At 39.8% G+C, this 20466-nt stretch overlaps 1 protein-coding gene across 3 annotated transcripts in view; it reads right to left on the bottom strand.

The window, feature by feature from the left end:
• TPK1 (thiamin pyrophosphokinase 1) overlaps positions 1 to 20466 on the bottom strand; it is a 335120-nt gene that overhangs the window by 143583 nt on the left and 171071 nt on the right. The window lies entirely within an intron of this gene.

Raw genomic sequence — 20466 nt, 5'->3', positions numbered from 1 at the left:
CTGTTGTTGAAAATACATTTCCATGCTATTTGTATATAAAATTACTGTGATGCTTTCCTAACATATGAGACAATGGTTAAAGAACGGCTGCAGGGCAGTGGAAGGGGGCAGAGTAACAGTCTCCTCCTGCCTAAGGCAGGTGGCCCAAGGTCTTAAGGAGAATGAAAAAGAGGCACTGCCTGGTCTCTTTCCTTCTGCTGGTCAGCCTGGTCTTGTGATGCACCAGCAGAGTCAAAGCTGGTATACTGATCATGAAAAAGGAAAGACAGAAGAGCTTAATTAAATTATTATAAGAAAACCTTACATACAATAAAAAGTGACAGTTATACTCACTCTACCTGGAATAAAATAGAAATTATTTACAGATAGGAAGCATTTGGCTTTTAGTTTTAGTTTAGTTTTTTTTTTTTGCGGTACACAGGCCTCTCACTGTTGTGGCCTCTCCCACCGCGGAGCACAGGCTCCGCACGCGCAGGCTCAGCGGCCGTGGCTCACGGGCCCAGCCGCTCCGCGGCATGTGGGATCTTCCCGGACTGGGGCACGAACCCGTGTCCCCTGCATCGGCAGGCGGACTCTCAACCACTGCGCCACTAGGGAAGCCCCTGGCTTTTAGTTTTAAAACAGTACATTTTAAAAGCTCAGATAACATTTAGTCTGAAGAAGGCATGATTTTAGAAGAGTAACATATCACCCAAGCACCGGTATAACCTGTTCAGTCTCTAGAGGAACAGTAAGTGGCTTAAGCTCCATAAGGCCAAAGGCTGTGCTTCTCTGGTCCACAGGCTGTGGCCCTGGTCCTCTGCATAGTGCCTAACATGTACAAGACCTCAAATGTTTGATGAATGAATAAGTGAAGACACTTCAAGAAAGAACTAGTCAGCCTAAGGAAGAAAGAGATTAATCGCCATACTACAGGAATATATAAATCAGAATGGGATTCCATAAAAACATAAAAAAGTAAACTACACAGAAAAATTAAGAAATTTGGAATGAGTTTCCTATTTTTGACCTTTTCAGAGTATAGGAATTTTTATTTTGAATAAGATGCTTCAGGTCAAAGCTAGAATATTTTAAGACAAGTATACCACACATCTAGAGGACCTAAAGTTTTCTTTGGCGATCTTTTTAGAACTCCGAGCATTAGATTTGAGGCAGAGAAAGGCCATGCACTCTAGGAAGCATGTATTACTCCTAATACACAGGTGAGGACTGGGACACCTTAGTCTTCAGAGGAAACTTACAAACCTTTGTTTGGGGTTATCAAGTCTGGTAATCGCTCCTGGTCGTGTTTAGGAAACCTTATTAGTAAAGCCACTCCAGACTGGAGGGGAAAAGGCCCAGACATTATACAGGACCTCAGAAGAACTAAAGAGAATTTGCTTTACACTGAAGAGAAAGACACTAAGTGAAGTTATATATGAAATATAAAGTAGAGAAAGTTCTAAGGCTCTGGTAAAAAGCACATGGCACGGTCCTATCTACATAATCCTAAATTCATATCAGAACCAAGGCCTGATGATAAAATAGTTGATTCACTATGCAGATTCTGGAATCCTTTTTGTAGGTTCTCAATTTTTCATTACTATACTCCAAGCCTTGGGGGATCCCATAACCTTTAAGGCTGAAACTTAATCCACATCTTCCACACCGGGATATCATGATGAATCAGCAATATCTGTAAACCAGTCATTGAATTTTTCAGAATAAAGAAGCAGCGAGATTACTTCTCATCACTACTCATTTTCCCTACAGGAAATGTTTATATCCAGACTGATTAAAAACATTAGAGGATCAGTGCAAGCTGCAGTGGGCGCAGAAGCCAGCCCAGGGCTATTTCTGTAGTTCTTTAGTTCTGGTTAGAAGTAGGACATCTGGGGCTTCCCTGGTGGCGCAGTGGTAGGGAGTCCGCCTGCCAATGCAGGGGACACAGGTTCGGGCCCCGGTCCGGGAAGATCCCACATGCCGCGGAGCGGCTGGGCCCGTGAGCCACGGCCGCTGAGCCTGCGCGTGCGGAGCCTGTGCTCCGCAACGGGAGAGGCCACAACACAGTGAGAGGCCCACATACCGCAAAGAAAAAAGAAAAAAAGTAGGACATCTGATATTCACCAACCCTGTATATTTACATAGGCTTTGCAAGCCTAGATTTGTGCCTTTAGGACAGCAACGCCCCTGGGAAAGAGTGTTCAATCGAAAGCAGGCTATTTACAGACTGCCAGGATACCTTGTCTACCTGGATGCAAAGCCCTGTGCATTTCCTTCTTACGTTACCCCGCGTATTGTACATTTTTAAAACATGGTATTTTCTGGTCGCCTCAGCATCCCCACGAACGGGCTGTAAGTGCCTGGCCAAGTTCCCCTTTGTGCCCTCCTCTGACTGACCTAGTGACATTCAAACACACCAGTGACAGCTTCTCAAGCTTTTGCTTGTGTCCACACCCAGACCCCCCAAAAGGCACTTGCTCACGGGTCCTCGTTCTCTCTGCTGGCTCCCCCCCTGCCTGGTTAAGCTCACACCCTGCGCCCTCCCCCCACGAGGCCCCTACATGGCCCACTGCATGCCCTCCTCTCTAGGATCTGTGAGCATTACAGCCCTTTAATTCCACACGCCTCTCCTTGGTGCCAACTCCGCATCTGCATGTGTCTGCACCAGGCTGACCAACGAAACCCACCAATTACTCCTTACAGCACACCCAGTTACACTTTGTTACGACTGGTGACGTACTTGTGTATCTCTCCATCTAGAGGAGGCCTAGGAATCACAGACGCCAGCCGCAGCGTGTGCGACAAGGCAGACAGCAAGCATTTACTGAGCTTCCCCGAAGCATAGAAAATCAGGGAAAATTGAATAAATAACCAGAGAGGCAAGAAGCTGATTACTAGGCTGAGTTAATGTCGTCTAAATCTTACAGAACAGTGCTTCCCTACTTGGCAAGGATTCTAACAGTTAGTAGCTTTTGAAAAGAATAACTTATTTCACATGTGTTACCCCGGGTAGTGTTTATTGATCATTTACCATGTGTTAGCTACTACTCTGAACACTTAGGATAGATCAGTAAACGCGACAAAAACTTCTGCCTCCATGGAATTGATATTCAAATGGAGGACGATACATGTATAACCGAATCACTTTGCTATTCACCTGAAACTAACACAACATTGTTAATCAACTATACTCCAATATAAAATAAAAATTAAAAATAAATTAATTTTAAAAACAGATGGAGGACAACACGCAATTAATAAAAATAGAAAATAAGTATATTAGTTGGGATGTGAAAAGATGGCGAGTCCTAGAGGGGAATAAGAGAGTAGGAAAAGAGAGATGAAAAATGCTAGGCTGGGAAGAGCTTCCACTTCAAACAAGAGAGCCAGGGCAGGCTCCATCAGAAAGGTAAGAGAGGAGCAGCAAAGACCTGAAGGAGATGAGGGAGCCAGTCAGGTACAGACACCTGGAGCCAGACCCATCAGAAAACAGACTGTAGTAAGGCCCTGAAGCAGTGACATGGCCCCAGGCATTTTCAAAGAATGTCAGGAGGCTAGTCGTGAGAACTGAATGAGAAATTAGTAGGAGGAATCATTAAAATCTAAATGCTAGATCTGTATAGAGCCTTGGTAAGCCATTGTAAAGTCCCGACTTTTATTAGCATTAAGTGGAAAGCCATTTTGAGCAGAGGGGTGACACGATGTATGTATTTTTAAAAGTCACCATGCTGGGTGTCTGGAGAACAAACTGTGTGGAGGCAAAGAAGAAATCCAGGAGATCGTTAAGAGATCAGCACAGTAATACAGACGAGAGACAACTTTGCTAGCCCCAACACTTCACCAAAAACTATCATCAGTGACATCCTATTGCAAAACCCAATGGTCAGTTCTCAGTTCTGACATTATTCGATCCATCAGCAACATCTGACAAGTTTATTCTTACCTCCTCCTGGATGAAGTCTCTTCCAGAAAGATGGGCTTCCAGCAAACCATACTGCCTTGATCTCACTGGTTGTGTCTTCTCAGGAACAAACTTAACATCTCTGGAGTGGTCCAGAGCAAGGTCCTTAATTCTATTGTCATTACATCCCCTCCCTTGGTGTTCCCAGGCAGCCTTGTAGCTTTAAATACCATCAATGTCAGCACTTCCTCACTGTGTATCTTCAGTCCAGACCTCTCTCCTCAATTCTAGCCTCGTATATTCAATTGCTTACTTGACATCTGCATTTGGAATCCAATAGAGATCTCCAAGGTTCCATGATCTTTCCCTCAATCACGGTCTCCCACTGTCTTCCCCACGTCGGGTGCTCCAGCCAAAACTCCCAGAGTCGTTCCTGACTCCTCTCTCACGTCCCTTATTTATCCTCTCAGGAGATTCTACTGGTTCTAAGTTCAGTACGTATCCAAAATTTCTCCCCTCCTCAGTACCTACAACCTCATCACCACCACGGCCATCAAAATCCATCAGAGGATGTGAGCCAACGTTCTGTCTCATGGGAAACAGTGCAATAGCCTCCAACAGATCTCTGCTTCTGCCCTTATTTCTCCACAGTCTAGTCTCAATACAGTATCAAAAACAATCCTGTTAAAATGTAAATCAGATTATGACACTCTTCTGTTCAAAATCCTCCAATGGTTTTCTAATGATTTTTCTTAATAAAACAGCAAAGCCTGCAATATTGGATATCCAGGTCTGGATATCCAGATATCCAGGATATCTCTCTGGTCTCACCTATTTCCTTTCTCTTCCTTCTCTCGGCTCCAATCGTAATTTCTTCCTCCTTTCTGTCTCTTGAAGACACAAGAGTCCTTCCTACTTCAAGGACTTTGCGTTTGCTGTTCTTTCTTCCTAGAATGCATTATCCTCAGATATTCACATGGCTAGCTTCTTTACTTATTTCATTGACCATCTATTAAAAAGTTTCCCCTCGGGCTTCCCTGGTGGCGCAGTGGTTGAGAGTTCGCCTGCTGATGCAGGGGACATGGGTTCGTGCCCTGGTCTGGGAAGATCCCACATGCCGCGGAGCGGCTGGGTCCGTAAGCCATGGCCGCTGAGCCTGCGCGTCTGGAGCCTGTGCTCTGCAACGGGAGAGGCCACAACAGTGAGAGGCCCACGTACCGCAAAAAAAAAAAAAAAAAAAATTTTCCCCTCTTCCATGCCAACAGATCATATCCCCATTCCCTGATTTAAATTTTCTCCTTAGTACCTCTCATTATCTAACCCCATGCTAAATAGTTTCTTTCTTTAGCTTGTCTTATTATGTGTCACTCTAATTAGACTAAAATTAAATGATGGCAGAGATTTTTCTGTCTCTAGTGTTTAGAATGCAGCATGGCACATTATTATGTACCTGTTGGTGTCTCAAATATTTGTTGAATAAATGGAGAAATAAAACAAGGGTTGAAGGATAGTAAAAGAGCATGGTCAATGGGTCAGAGTACCGGTGGAGCCGAAGAATTGCTGAAGGCGGGGGCAAGCGGGTGAGTCAAATGGATAAAACAGAGATTATGGAGGGTTTACAAATCTTGGTATAGACAAGGTCTAGGTATATTCATACAATTAACTGAGGTAAAGAGGCAAACAATATAACTAGAGGGGATAAGTTTAAGGAAACAAGAGATCAGTGTACTGGAAGGTTCCTTCAAGTGTGTATGGAATTTACCATGAATTAAAACAGTATTGTTGAAAATAATTATTGGTGACCTAGATGTTAACTTCATCAAGACAAGCAGGAAAATGACCAGGATTATAACAAATGAAGACTACAGCAATGAGCAATAAGGATGACAGAATCTGATGACATGAGATTCAGAGCTTGAGTTTTTAGGGGAAAAGAAGAAACGAAGAATCAAGTAGAACAGCAGTGTCCAATGGGAATACAATAGGAGACACATATCCAATGTAAAATTTTCTAGTGGCTACATTTAAAAAAGTAAAAAGAGGTAAAATTTTTAAAATGTATATTGTTTAATGTACTATATCTAAAATATATTTTTTTCATGTAACCTGTATTAAAAATATTGAGGTGTGAGGAAAACTAGATAATTATATACAGAAGAATAGATCTGAACCCCCATCTCATACCACCCACAAAAATTAATTTGGAATGGATTAAAGACTTAAACATAAAACCTGAAACCATAAAACTCTTAGAAAAAAACATAGGGAAAAAAGGTCCTTGACGTTGGTCTTAGCAACAATTTTTTAGATATGACACCAAAAACACAAGTTAAAAAAAAAAGCAAAAATAAGTAAGTGGGACTGCACAGATCTAAAAACCTTCTGCAAAGCAAAAGAAACAATTAACAAAATGAAAAGGCAACCTATGGAATGGGAGAAAATATCTGCAACCATCTCTCTGATAAGAAGTTAATATCCAAAATATAAAAGGAACTCATACAGTAGCAAAAGAACCAAACAATCCAATTAAAAAGTGGGCAGAGGATGTGAATAGACATTTTTTCAGAGAAGACATACAAATGGCCAACAGGTACATGCAAAGATGTTCGACATCACTAACCGTTAGAGAAATGTAAATCAAAACCACAATGAGATATCACCTCATGCTAGTTAGAATGGCCATTATCAAAAAGACAAGATCCTACTGTATAGCACAGGGAACTATATTCAATGTCCTGTGATAAACTGTAACAGAAAAAATATAAAAAAGAATGTATATATATATATGTGTAACTGAGTCACTTGGTTGTACAGTAGATATGACCATAGCATTGTAAATCAACTACACTTCAATAAAATAAAATTTTTAAAAAACACAAGAGATAACAGGTGTTGATAAGGATATACAGAAAAGGGAACTCTTGTACACTGTTGCTGAGAATGGAAATTGGTGCAGCCACTATGAAAATAGTATGGAGGTCCCTCAAAATATTAAAAATACAACTTCTATATGACCCAGCAATCAAACTCTCTTCTGTTTCTTCTGGGTATATATATATCCAGAAGAAACAGTGTGTACACACACACACACACACACACACACACACACACACACACAAGAAGTCACGATCGTCTTCCCATGTTCACGAACATCCTCCCATGTTCATTGCAGCGTTATTCACAATAGCCAAGATAGGGAAACAACCACACAACCAAAGTGTCTGTCAACAGATGAATGGGTGAAGAAGATTAAAAAGTATGTGAGATATATTCATATATATGTATATGCATATATATGTAACATACTCACACACATAAATATACATACACACAGTGGAATAGTCTTCAGACATGAGAAAGAAGGAAATCCTGCCATTTGTGACGACATGGATGGACCTGGAGGATGTGAGATGCTAAGTGAGATAAGTCCAACAGAGAAAGACAAACACTGTATGATCTCCCTTGCGTGTGAAATCTACAAAAGCTGAACGCCAAGAGAGGATAATGTCAGTTGTCAGCAGTTGTGGGGTGGGGAAAGTAAGGTGATACTGGTCAAAGGGTACAAGCTTCCAGTTGAAAGATGAGTAAGTTCCAAAGATCTAATGGACAGCATGGTGACTATACTTAACAATACTGTACTGTATATTTGAAAGTTGCTAAGAGTAGATCTTAAATGTTCTTATCACCACAACAACAAACAAAGGTAATCATGTGAGCCGATGGACTTGTTAACTAACTTTATTATTGTAATCATTCTGTAATATATATGTGTATTAAATCATCACGTTGTACACCTTAAACTTACACAGTGTTATATATCAATTATCTCATTAAAGCTGGAAAAAATATTGAGATATTTTTCCCACTTGGTCTTCAAAATCCTCAATGTACTTTACAGTAATGGCGCATCTCAATTTAGGGTAGCTACACTTCAAGGGCTCAGGTGGCCAGTGGCTAGAGTTTTGGACCACACAGGTCTAGAAATGGCGAATAGTAGTGAAGACACCCACCCCTAATTCTGGGGACCATTCTAGAAACAGCAGCAGGAGAAATGACAGAACAAAACAACAGCACTACTATGGCTGCAGAGAATTGCTGTCCTTAGAAAAAAGCCCAGTTTCTGTTGGAATTAGATGTAAAGACATTGTGAATACAGGGGATTTTTCACAAGGACGGACCACGGGTTTCAGAGGGCACTGAGACACAGAGCATACATATTCTCGGGCAAGTCTATTTATTTTAGAACACAGCTACCATCTCTAAAGAAGGTAAGCTACTCTCAGAGACTCACACATTTCCTACCGGTTGTGACCCATCAAAGATTCAGTGTTTGTAACTCTAAAAAGCGTTATTACAATCCTGTTAGCTCTGCAGATAAAATATTTTAAATAATATATTTGTGTACACATAACACAAGAACATACCTATTATACCATATTCTGTAATATAAAAATGTTAAAAATCAATTTCTAATTGATTTTTATACATGTCCTACATTCAAGTCAGGGTATTTTACATGGACCCTTTTTGTCAGCAAAGGGAAGTGGTGGAACAGAGACTGCTTTTGGCTCTTCATCTGCAATCATGTGTAGCAAAAAAGAACCCTGAAACCCTGGATTAATACATTAAAGATGGTATATTCCCTTAAGAGCCATGGAACCACATACATGACTTCCTTGTGACTCATGTATAAAGGTAAGGGATGGACTAAATTCCCTAACCTATTTTTCAAGATCCCTTTCACTTCTAACAGTCCATGTGAGGTTCTCTGGTTTCCACTCTAACAGGTTAAATAATAATTGTGTCTGTTTTGTTTAGAGAATAAATGAAAAAGTTGGCTTTGCGTTATTTGTTTTGCCTTAATAGAATCATGACAAGACTGGCTGAAGGATATAGAACACCAAAAGGAGAAGCAATTTCATTTTTCTGTTATAGCAGGAAAAACCTTTTGATAAACAAATGGCGTTTTTCTCCGTTTGTCCTCAAGAAGACTTAGATACGGCATGCACAAAGTCTACAGCAGGGACAGTGGCTGTCAGAATATTTTAATTGCATTGACTTTCCATAAACTGAATTCTGGAGATGCATAAATGGACAATTTCTTTGTGGCTCTCCCTGATAGGTGACCATACAATTTAATGTACAAGCTGAGACACTCCTGAAAGTAAAAGGGGGACATCATAAATAATGACACCAAGAATACATGCATAAATACACGCATAAATCGAGACACACGTTTACGCTACTCTTTGAGAATTACAAGTAACATTAACAGAGCCAACTTCACAAAATTAAACTCTAGGGTCTCAAAAAATTTAGACATTATTCTTAAGCTTCCCTTAACCTTCAAAGATCTTTACTGTACAACAGTTAGGCTTAAACAGAAGGTGAAATTCTCTGGTCCAATTGTTTGATGCTCTAATTTAAAGATGGAAGACCCGGGCTTCCCTGGTGGCGCAGTGGTTGAGAGTCCGCCTGCCGATGCAGGGGACATGGGTTCGTGCCCCGGTCTGGGAAGATCCCACATGCCGCGGAGCGGCTGGGCCCGTGAGCCATGGCCACTGAGCCTGTGCCTCCGGAGGAGCCTCTGCCCCACAATGGGAGAGGCCACAACAGTGAGAGGCCCGCGTACCGCAAAAAAAAAAAAAAAAAAAAAGGAAGACCAATGCAGGCTATGAAGGAAATCATGGGATCAAGATAGAGGAAAAACAATAAACTGACAACAACCCAGCAATATCAAAATATGTTTTAATAAGCCTATAAAATAATTCCAGTGATTGATGTGAAGTACAATGAAACACCAGAGAAATTAAAGACCTCAGGTTTTATGGTATCAGAATACACTGTACTGACAAACAGAATATACGTGGCTGGATCTTGGCAGCCTGTGGAAACAATACTACAGGGATCCCATTTAAATTTCAACAAGGCCTAATGAGTCACAGTTTAATGCAAACCTGTTTGGGTGAGAAAGAAATAATGCCTCTTGCAATGGCAAGATAATGAGGCCCCAGATTTTTCTCAAATAATTTGTTCTCCATCTTCCCTGCTGCAGCCTTATTCAGGCATCATCCTTCTCACCTGGATAACTCCACTGGCCTCCTGCCTGGCCTTCTATAACCAGGTAGTTTTCTACCTGATTATGAGAGAAAGCTTTCTACATCTCAAATCTGATCATGCCAATGTTCTGTTTCAGTACTGGCTTTCCAGAACCTACAAGATAAATAAAGTCCAATCTCCTCCTATACTGACTCCTAAGTTACATCTGCCACTCCCACCCCCTTTATGTTCTAGAAATACTTTAGTTCTCAGAACACATCACAAGATTTCAAACCTCAGTGTCTGAACTATCCCCTTTCCCCACCCTCCCTTGTAAAGTATTTCCAAAGATGCCTACCTCCACCTCCGAAGAAAAAACAAACAAACTTGTTTGGACAGAGCATTTTCATCCAACTTTGTCAAACTGCAAATACATTATTAAGAAACGTCATAAACATGTTTACCACAAAACTTGTTTTTCAATGTGTTATTGAGAGAAAAGCTTAAAAAGTAAAAAAGCAGAGGAAGGGGCATATTTATACCTGAAAAGTGAGCAATGTATACAAGCTTGTTTGCATTTGACAGAAAACTGTGAAGGTGATGAAAAGGATCTATGCTCAGACAGCTGACTGAAACCATAATCCCCCAGTAAAAGTTGTAGCATAAAAGCTCAGGCAGCTCACACCCTCACTGCCCATTAGGAGCTTATAATGTCCCTGTACCTCTCTGGAGAGCTCAGCTTGTACAGACTGGAAGAAACTCTTGCTGCCAGAGGTCCTTGACACACTGGCAGCAAGTCAGCAGCAGAGGAGGCCAGGAGAGACAGGCCTACCCCAAAAGGTAGGCCCCTCCCTACTAGTGCATTCTGTTAGCTTGTTAAGGGAAACAAATGTAAACAGTGCAAGTGTTCATGTGTGATTAGGACTTTCGGTATTGCCTACCCTTTGACATCCCAAACCTGATTTACCTTTGACCTTGAATACTCAGAACAAAACACTCCCCTGATTCTGGTTAGTTCTTTATCTTCCAGTTGCAGCTGAGTTACCACCTGCACAAGGAGAGTTCAGACTGGAGAAGGTCCACTTCCAAGGGGCTTCTCACCTGTCCTATCCTGCTTACAAAGGCATTCACTTCCAAGGCCATGAATTCTAAGAGTCAGATACCCTGTCTCATTCAGTTTGCACCTTTCAACCTATTGATACAATATGTAGCAGAGTGGCTGGTAAATATGTAACAGACATTTGTTAGCTGAATGGGAACGGTTTCCATGCTTTAACTCTGGCAAACAAGACCCAGCATCACCAGGCACACAGTTTAAGTCTATTTTCTAAGGTCCTTAAAAGATGACTAAAGAGTTATCCTTCAAGGGACTTCCCTGGTGGCGCAGCGGATGAGACTCCGTAATCCCAACGCAGGGGACCTGGGTTTGATCCCTGGTCGGGGAACTAGATCGCAAATGCATGCTGCAACTAAGAGTTCACATGCCACAACTGAGGAGCCCTGGAGCCACACTAAGGAGCCCACCTGCCGCAACTAAAACCTGGTGCAACCAAATAAATAAATAAATATTATTTAAAAAAAAGAGTTATCCTTCACGAAGCCTGTAATTGGTTTTTTTTTTACTATCATTAGAATTTCCATCCTTCAATTCAGCTTGCACACACCATTACACTAATTTCCTAAATTATATTATGACTTTTCATTCAAAATTCTCTAACAGATTAACATCACCTGTAAATCAAAATTCAAATTCTTTACCTAGAGATTAAAGATCCTTCCTATGTGACCCCAACAATCTTTCTAGCACTGATGACTGCTGTGACCAGTTGTACTCCTTAGAAATCTTACCGCACACAGTGAGTTTTTCTTTGCTTTTTCATATTGCTGTCTGGAATCCCCGAAAACACTTTAATTTCAGATGCCCTGGTCATGACAGAGTACAGGACAATGACTGAGTTCATTCCCAGAATGATGAAATGCTTTTTTGATTTACCCTAGGCTTTGCATTTTTTAGTTAAATATTTCAAGCCTGGTTGTAATAACAGTGTTGTCTTTCCTCACAGGTCTGTCCTGAGTACTAATATTTCCATGATTAACTGCCCTATTGGTTCTGAAACCATATCAATGAGACCCCTGGATACGGGACATTTTTTCCATATAAACAAAAAGCAGAATGTGATATATATATATTATATATATATATATATAAAATATATATATATGGAAATGTGTTATTTTTCCTTCCATGTAAATACACAAAGTGATGGCAAGAGCAAATTTGCATGTATTTACATTTCTCTATATCAGAAAGTGAGTGCCAAGGAGAGTTGAATAGAATAAAACACATACTTGTGTTTTTTTTAACATGATTTTATTCTATTATCTCTGCTGAAAATTAAATTCTTTGAAGAGTCAGGAATATATTTAAGAGTAAGTAAAAGTTACATAAAATCATGGTCTGTATAAATAGCATGGGTATTATATATCTACTGGAGGTAATTATGGTCTCCAAACCTCTCATACCACTGGGGGTCTTAAGAAATGGAAAGATGTATTATTTGTGGTTTAGAAATCCCAAAATACCTAGCACAGCATCGTCAACACAGCTGGTATTTAGTGCAAAATTAAAACTCAAAGTATGACCTATATCACATTCAGAAACCATTAGCTATTTGGAGGTAGAGTTTTAAAGGATATTACAGTTTGTGTAAATGTCGTCCATTCGAAGCTCAATGATTGCTTGGTAGATGAATGAAAAAAATTCAAATCTGCATTCCTGATCATCCTATTCAAAAAGCACCAGGTATTTTTCACTCTGGCTAAAATTTCTATAACATACATGATGCCCTTCTAAAGTTAAATATTTGGAAGAGCACTAAGCACTCATTCCTCCCATTCTGTGAAAAATGGCTTATGAGGTACCAGAACCTGAAACCCACGTCCTCTTTCATCCCTCATTCATCCTCTTTCATTCCCACCACTGAGCAAGTTGAAAATAGACAATTTTCAAAACCTCTGCCAACTGACTGACTTTTGGTAAGAGACGCTTTGTTCCCAGAATATGAGTACTTCTGTACTTGTGATCATTTTTTAATAGCTATTACCCTATCTTGCATCATCATGATTTGTTTTCTCCAAACAATATTTCTTGCTTTTGCTTCAGCCATAAAATAAGTCTTAGCTGCATATTCTTGTCTAAAATGATAAAGGAAACTCTTGGCTTCCATGTCTGGATGGATTGGATTTGGCTATTTGTAGTACTTCGGGCACATTATTTTCCCAAAGTTTAGTGGTATAAAACTCTCTTCAGTTTTTATTGACCAGTTTATAACAGGTGGCTATCAGGCTTACTGTAGTGCAATTCTTAGATTTTGCAATCTGCTGCAATATAAATAGTTTATGTTAATTATCCCCTTTCCAACTTCTGGGAGAATAGAGACATTTTGATTGCAAATTTCACACTTGGTCATTAACACTATGGTTTCTGAATATGCACTGGACAGTTTTTTTTGCTTTTGTTTTTTTTGCGGTACGCGGGCCTCTCACTGTTGTGGCCTCTCCTGTTGCGGAGCACAGGCTCCGGACGCGCAGGCCCAGCGGCCATGGCTCACGGGCCCAGTCGCTCCGCGGCATGTGGGATCTTCCCGGACCGGGTCACGAACCCGCATCCCCTGCATCGGCAGGCGGACTCTCAACCACTGCGCCACCAGGGAAGCCCCTAAACAATCCGTTTTTTAAGAAGTTGAATCTATCCTGAAAAGGCAAGTCACAGCATCTATGATAGTCTGAATTATTCTCTGGTTACTCATTTATCTGTTTCCTCTATTAGACTGGAGTCTATTTGAGGCCATGCATTTGGTCACCAAATCCTAGCATAATGTCTTAACAGACACATACTACATAAAAGTTTGTTAAGCTGACCGGTAGATGATCCCCAGTAGCTTCCACAGTGTACTTAAGGGGAGAAAGTCTGCCTTTGGAATGCTGAAGTGAACTTCTGACTTTCCTTGGGTAACACATCCCTCAGTGAGCACAAGGCACGCAAGGTCCCCCGTAGCATGGGGGAAGCCGGAGCACACCTCTCCTCTTCTCTCTCCACCCAGGCACGAGGCACACAGTGGTCAGCGGGGCTGTGCCACTCGCCCTGCTGAGGGATCCCATCACTAAACATACAGATCCCATTCTCACTGGTTCCCTGGGAAAAGGGGACATTGAAGACCTCCCCTAGGAAACACTGCAACATGGGAGGAGCCCTCTGTTTAATTCAAGTGTCTGATATTAAAAGAAATCTTGTAAAATTAGAATATGTCCAAAAGAAACAATGCTAGAATGTTAACTAGACTTATTGGGGTGATGATTTCACAATTTAGACAAATATTGAATCATTATGCTGTACACCTGAAAGTAATATAATGTGGTACGTCAATTATACCTCAATTAAAAAAAATTATTTTCACTTAAAAATAAAAGGAAATGATGAGTCCATGAAACTGGGCTATAAACTTTACTTAGTCTGATTCCTAAAAACATTATCTAATTCGAATATCATATTGGTCCATGAAATTTATTATAAAAGCAAAAGATCACTATATATATTTTATAAAAGATCTTATTTATATTTATAATTTTTATAAAATATATTAAGGTATATGCTTTATAAAATAAATACCATATATAACTATATTACATATAAAATATATTTTATAAAATTAAATAGAATATATAAATATATTTTATAAAATATATCTATAAAATGCAGTATTTTATATTTTATTTATATAAAATTTATATTTATTTTCTGTAAATATATAAATATATTATGCAAAGGAAATTATATAAAATGTTATGAGATCACAAGAGCTAAGGTGCACAAAAATACATGACTATTAATACCACCACTGCTACTATTATATTTTTATGAAGGACTTTATATGTGGCAGGCACTGCAGTAAATGCTTTGCCTCACAACTCGCTGGTACGTGTAATTATTCTGACTTTCCAGATGAGAAAGATAAGTCTTAAAGAAGTTAAAGAGCTTCTGTAGTCATGCAGCTGAAAGAATGCCAGCATAACCCAAGCATCTGAGCACCTAACCTCTAATTACAATGTGTTGGAGAATAATTCTTTTCATAATAAGCATATTCATTCCTACAGTTGGTACAGACAGCAAGCAATGTAAGGAATGTGGACACATGACACACGTGTCGTGGGAGAATTAGTAGGAAATGCTAAGAAGATTCTTTCACAGAGGATACATGCCAGCTAAGGTTTGCCAGGATATCCTTTGGAATCTGCCTTGATGTTATTGGAAATAAATTTATTCATTGAACAGGTATTTATTGAATAAGTAACTGGGAGAAAAGAAAAGACTTAAAGCAGATGTCCATTTAAGATAGAGGATATAAATTTTAGTAAGGGAATGGAGTGAAGGGGGCAAACAGAAGGTTAGTAAAATAACCCGGGTAAGAAATGATAAAGGTCTGAACTAAGATAGTACCAGTAAGATTGGAAAGAACAAAGTGGGCACAGGAGATGCTTGTAGAATTAAAGCAACTGTGACCAGCCATTGAGGGATGGTACAGGGATAGTAAAATATAAGGTTACTCTCAGGTTTCTGCCAGGTGGACGGATGGTAGTGCCACTGAATGAGACAGAAAAGAAAGAAAATGAGATTTTGTGAGAAAGATGATGAATTTGGGTTTACACTGAAATGAAGTTCCTCTGGCCTTCCAGTTAGTGGTTAGAAATAGGGCTTTGGAGTTCAGGATTAGAGATATAAGATATAGAGTTAATGGCACAGAATGATAGCTGAAGCCCGGGGAAACAAGATAAAAGTAAAAGGCAGGTAGGACAGAATATCAATATAAGAAGAGCCAGGGAGAAAATGGAGGCAGGGATGGAGACCACAGGGCTGTGACAGGTCAGGAGGGAATGCAGGAATAGACAGGGTTACTTCTAGACCCAGTCCTGGTAAAATCAGATCCTTGACTGAGTCCGACCATACTCTGATCTCTAGGGAAGCTGTGAAAGTTGAGAGGATCTGGCCTGCCATGTAGTTTAAACACCACCAAATCTCTAGTGAAGATTTTCAAGCAGGCATAGTTTTCATGTACAATAGTTGCTGAAACATGCAGCAGAGTCTTACAGTTTGAAACTTTTTGAGGAAACATTTTAAAATTGAGAGAGTCCACAAAAAGTTACTGATTGTAGTACTTGCTTCTTATTCTATATTACCATAAGTCATGGCACACAAAGATGACACCATTCCACTGTTAGAGCATATTTGCAATGCTGAACATACTTTTTCAAATAAATGTTTTATTTTGAAATAACTTGAGATTTAGTAAGAAGTCGTGAAGATACTTCAGGGAGTACACACTTCACCCAGCTCCCAGTGATGTTAACATCTTACATAAACATGGCACATTTGTCACAACTAAGATTGACACTGGGGCACAACTATTAATGAAACTCTGGACTTTATTCACATTTCACCCCACTGCATTTAGTTTTCATGTCTCTCTCATCTCCTCTGCTCTGTGACCGTTTCTCAAGTCTTTCCTTGTCTTTCATGACCTTGAAAATAGCGGTCAGGTATTTTGTAGAATGATCTTCAATTTGGGTTTCTCTGATTTTTTTCAAAGATTAAGCTGAGATTACGGGTTTTAGGGAAGTACACCGCAAGTGCCCTTCTCACCCTATACCTAGAGAGAGGGGCGTGTACTACTAACATGAATTACCACTGATGATGTTAATTATGATTCCTTGATTAAGGTGGTATCTGCTAGGTTTCTCTAATGTAAAGATAGTATTTATTCCTTTCCAGAACACATGTGTACACACACGACAGATTTATTACATTTTGCTTTAGAAAAGATTGGAATCTTGCCAAAGATACTAGCTCATCAGAGCGGACTTTATTGAAGACATCAGAGTACCTTGGAAAATACTTCTCACAGTACTATCATAGTTCTTCCAGCAACCCTAGGGATATCTTATTATATTGATAAAGTAATTAGTCCAATCAGATACAGTCAGTCTTAAATTTGATGAGCAGCAACAGATATTTAGTATGAACATAAAGTCATTAGTCCATTACAAACCAATCATGTCCAATACTGATAATCAGTAGATATAAATAGTCTAAAACTCTCCAAGATCAGCAGGTAGGTCTGACCCAGACACCTTTCAAATTACTACTTCTCCCCTGGGTGCCTTTAAGAATGGAGTCTCTATCTCCCCACTTGGTCCTTTTGGTCTCCTGAAAGTAAGCCCCACTGGCTGTTGAAGCCAAAAATCCTGAGGGCTCATCTTCTGGGCACAGGATCCCCGCGATAGAGAGCCCGATGTGGGGCTCAGACCCCTTGCTCCTTGGGGAGAACCTCTGTAGTTGTAATTATTCTCCCATTTGTGGGTCGCCAACCTGGGGGTAAGAGTCTTGACTATACCGTGACTCCGCCCCTCCTACCCATCTTGTTATGGTTCCTTCTTTATGGCTTTATTGTACAAGATCTTTTCTGGTAGGTTTCAATCTATTTCTCTGATAGTTGTTCTGTAAATAGTTGTAATTTTGGTGTGCCCCTGAGAGGAGGTGAACTCAAGGTCTTTCTACTCTGTCCTCTTGGGTTAATTGATCAATCCTACAGTCTTTATGTGATATTTAATTTGTAGTCATTAATATTTGTCTGTGTGTACAAAACTTACACATTTGCTCTTATTTATATAATACTCAGCATCCTGCAGCATTTGATTAAAAAACTGTTTACAAAAAAATAACAGTATAAATGGGCTAAAATGTATTGAGGTTTTAGCAAATAAAACTAGTATGAATTTAAATCTATACAATATACAGTTTGAAATTAACATCAACTTTTCTGCCCAAATTTTGTCCAACATAAAGTCTGTTTAAAACATCAGAAACTGAAGTAACTGATTCTATTGCCATATAATTCTAGGAAATACCCTAATCTGTATTTTAGGAGACCTATTATTCTTAGGGCCTTAAAATCTAGATTTCCTCCTGCTTCATCCTAAACAATGTACATCTTACATTTTTTGAAACTTGGAGCAATAGCTTTTAATGTTTTCCACTGAATTCCAGGGTTTAGATCTCAAACATGTATTACAGCATCAGAATATATATGTGCTCTTTGAAGATTCAGTCATATCGGATGGCATCCTGATAAATTTATTATTCATGACTCAGTCACAGATAAACAATGTGGCAACATAAAAGAAAAGCATTAAAAAGTCACAGGTATCAGAGAACCTTTTTGCAGAGGAATAAAAGTAGAGGAGGAGCAGGTTTAAAACAGATAAATAATAAATAAGGTAATTTAGGGAAATCTTTTCTTTTATAATTAACCTCATGTTCTAGACAGTTAACTCCTTTAGGATAATGACAGACCCTAATCCAAATTCTATAAAGTTCTAATACGTTACACAGTATGGTTCCTTAACATAGTAAATAGTACTTTAATTCAATTCATTTATACTAGAGTTAATATTTTAAAGTATATGCTAAAAAGATAAGATCTTACTACAAAATATAGACATTTTGAATACAAATTCATATTTATAATTTAATAAGTGGAAAACAAGAAATGTATGATAATTTTGTAAGATTTATTAGGTGGAGAAGTATCAAGGATTTTCTGACACAGTTTATGTGTATTTTAGGAAGAAAGTTGTAAAAGCCCTCATGATGATCTCACTTGAGGGTAGGAGAATGTGTGGAGGGGAATCTTTTATGATTTTCCTTTCCAATCTCTAATCTTGCTTTTCTCCTGCTATCATGTTAAACCAAAGACAATGTTGTGCTCCCAGGTTAAACATAAGGTCAGGTGGAAGCTCACAGATAGTCTCAGATTTAACATAACCATCTTCTGCAGTCTGAACAAGAGCTAATTTGGATGGTTTTGTTAGTAATGAATTCAGTTGACCTAACCATGCTTCTTCAAACACCAAGTAACCACACTGTTCTCTGTCGTAAAGCTCTTCAAACCATCTGCTGTTGGTTCACTGAAGTGTTAGCCATCTTCCCTGTGGACTGCCATACTTGGCCACCATCTTCTCCCCTTTGCCATCTAACTTCTATTTGTTTCTCATGTCTCAGCCTTCTCTAAAAAACCTCTCCCCTAACTGCATCATCTCCTGCTCTCCTGTGAGTTCCCCGAGCATCTCTTATACGCACAGTGCTACCGTACAATCGTGAACAAGACAGACCTGATCCCAGCCTAATGGGCTACACAGTCAAGCTGGGAAGAAAGGCCTTAAGCAAACAATTAGATATACACGATTAACACAATTATTAGCAGTGTTCAGAGTATCGTAAAGGAGAAAAGAGGGAGGCATAGAAATGTAGAGCCGCAGAGCCTAACCCAGAGCTATTGTGAAGGAAAGACCTCCTTGAGGACGCCAGGCTTACTCTGCCATCATGGCCTTGGCAAAGACAAGGAAAAATACAAAAAAAAAAAAATCAAAATATATTCACAACATTCTAGAGAGGGGGGCAACATATATACAAAAAACACCTTAAGGCGAAGGAGAGGAGGGAATCTGGCATATTTTGGGAACAAGGAGAAAGGGGGCTCAAGATGAGGCTGGAGAATGCACTGGACCCAAAACATGCCAACCATGGAGGTGCCCAGCTCCCATTCTCTCCACAAAGACCTCGCTACTGGGCTGAGGGGAGGGCAGCTGGCTATCCCGGCCCAGTGGCAACCCCTTCATGACACAGCACAGCCTGCCACCAGGGCCACGCACATCCCTGGCAGCCTCCAGCCTATGACTAAGCACGGTGGGAGCAGGAGTGTGCGACCCTTTCTGCCCAATGCAGGAGTCCTCTAATAGGTCCTCTCGCTCCAGGCCTCCACTGGCTCAGCCAAGACTTTGTCCAATTTGTTTCACAGATTATATACACCTGATTATCCTCTTCCCCCAGTTTGACGCTCTCTCTGGATTTTGGCCTTGTTGAGTTTGAGATACGATGGTTTGTTTTGAGATTCAACGACTAAATACTGTATTAGAGATACTATCAATTTGACACTACAAATGACACTCACATAATTTCATTCCCAGCTTTCAATACACTCAGTGGAAGTACTAGGAAAATTGAAACAGTTGTGAAGATTTACAATTTTTTTCTAAGAAACTCAACATCAGCTATGTCGGGATGAAGCAGATAACTCTCAATAGGTTGTCTTCTGTTTTCCTTAAACAAATATATTATTACCGCAATTGATTGCTGGAAGTAGCACATTAGGTATAGCTCAAGCTACAACGGAGATGAGAAATGTTCGTTCAATTACATTTATTGAGTTTGCAGAGTGAGCTACTTGTCAATTATAATAGTTAACAAGGTTTTCCTTCAAAGGGAGAAAAGGATCTACTGCCTCAACTTAATAAATATACATTAGAATAAACCTTTCATAACTTCTGCGAAGGAGTAAGTTCTTATTAGGGGTGCGTCTCCACTGCCTATGCCATCCCGCCACACATGTATTAGGCATGTAGTTGGACTGTATGAGACATGTGGATCGACC

The sequence above is a fragment of the Aethalodelphis obliquidens genome, unplaced genomic scaffold (genome assembly GCF_003676395.1).
Source record: "Aethalodelphis obliquidens isolate GAN/ISIS:26980383/991018 unplaced genomic scaffold, ASM367639v1 scaffold5, whole genome shotgun sequence".
NCBI lineage: Eukaryota > Metazoa > Chordata > Mammalia > Artiodactyla > Delphinidae > Aethalodelphis > Aethalodelphis obliquidens.
Note: the sequence above shows the minus strand (reverse complement) of the source record. Positions and strands in the feature narration are given on the sequence as shown.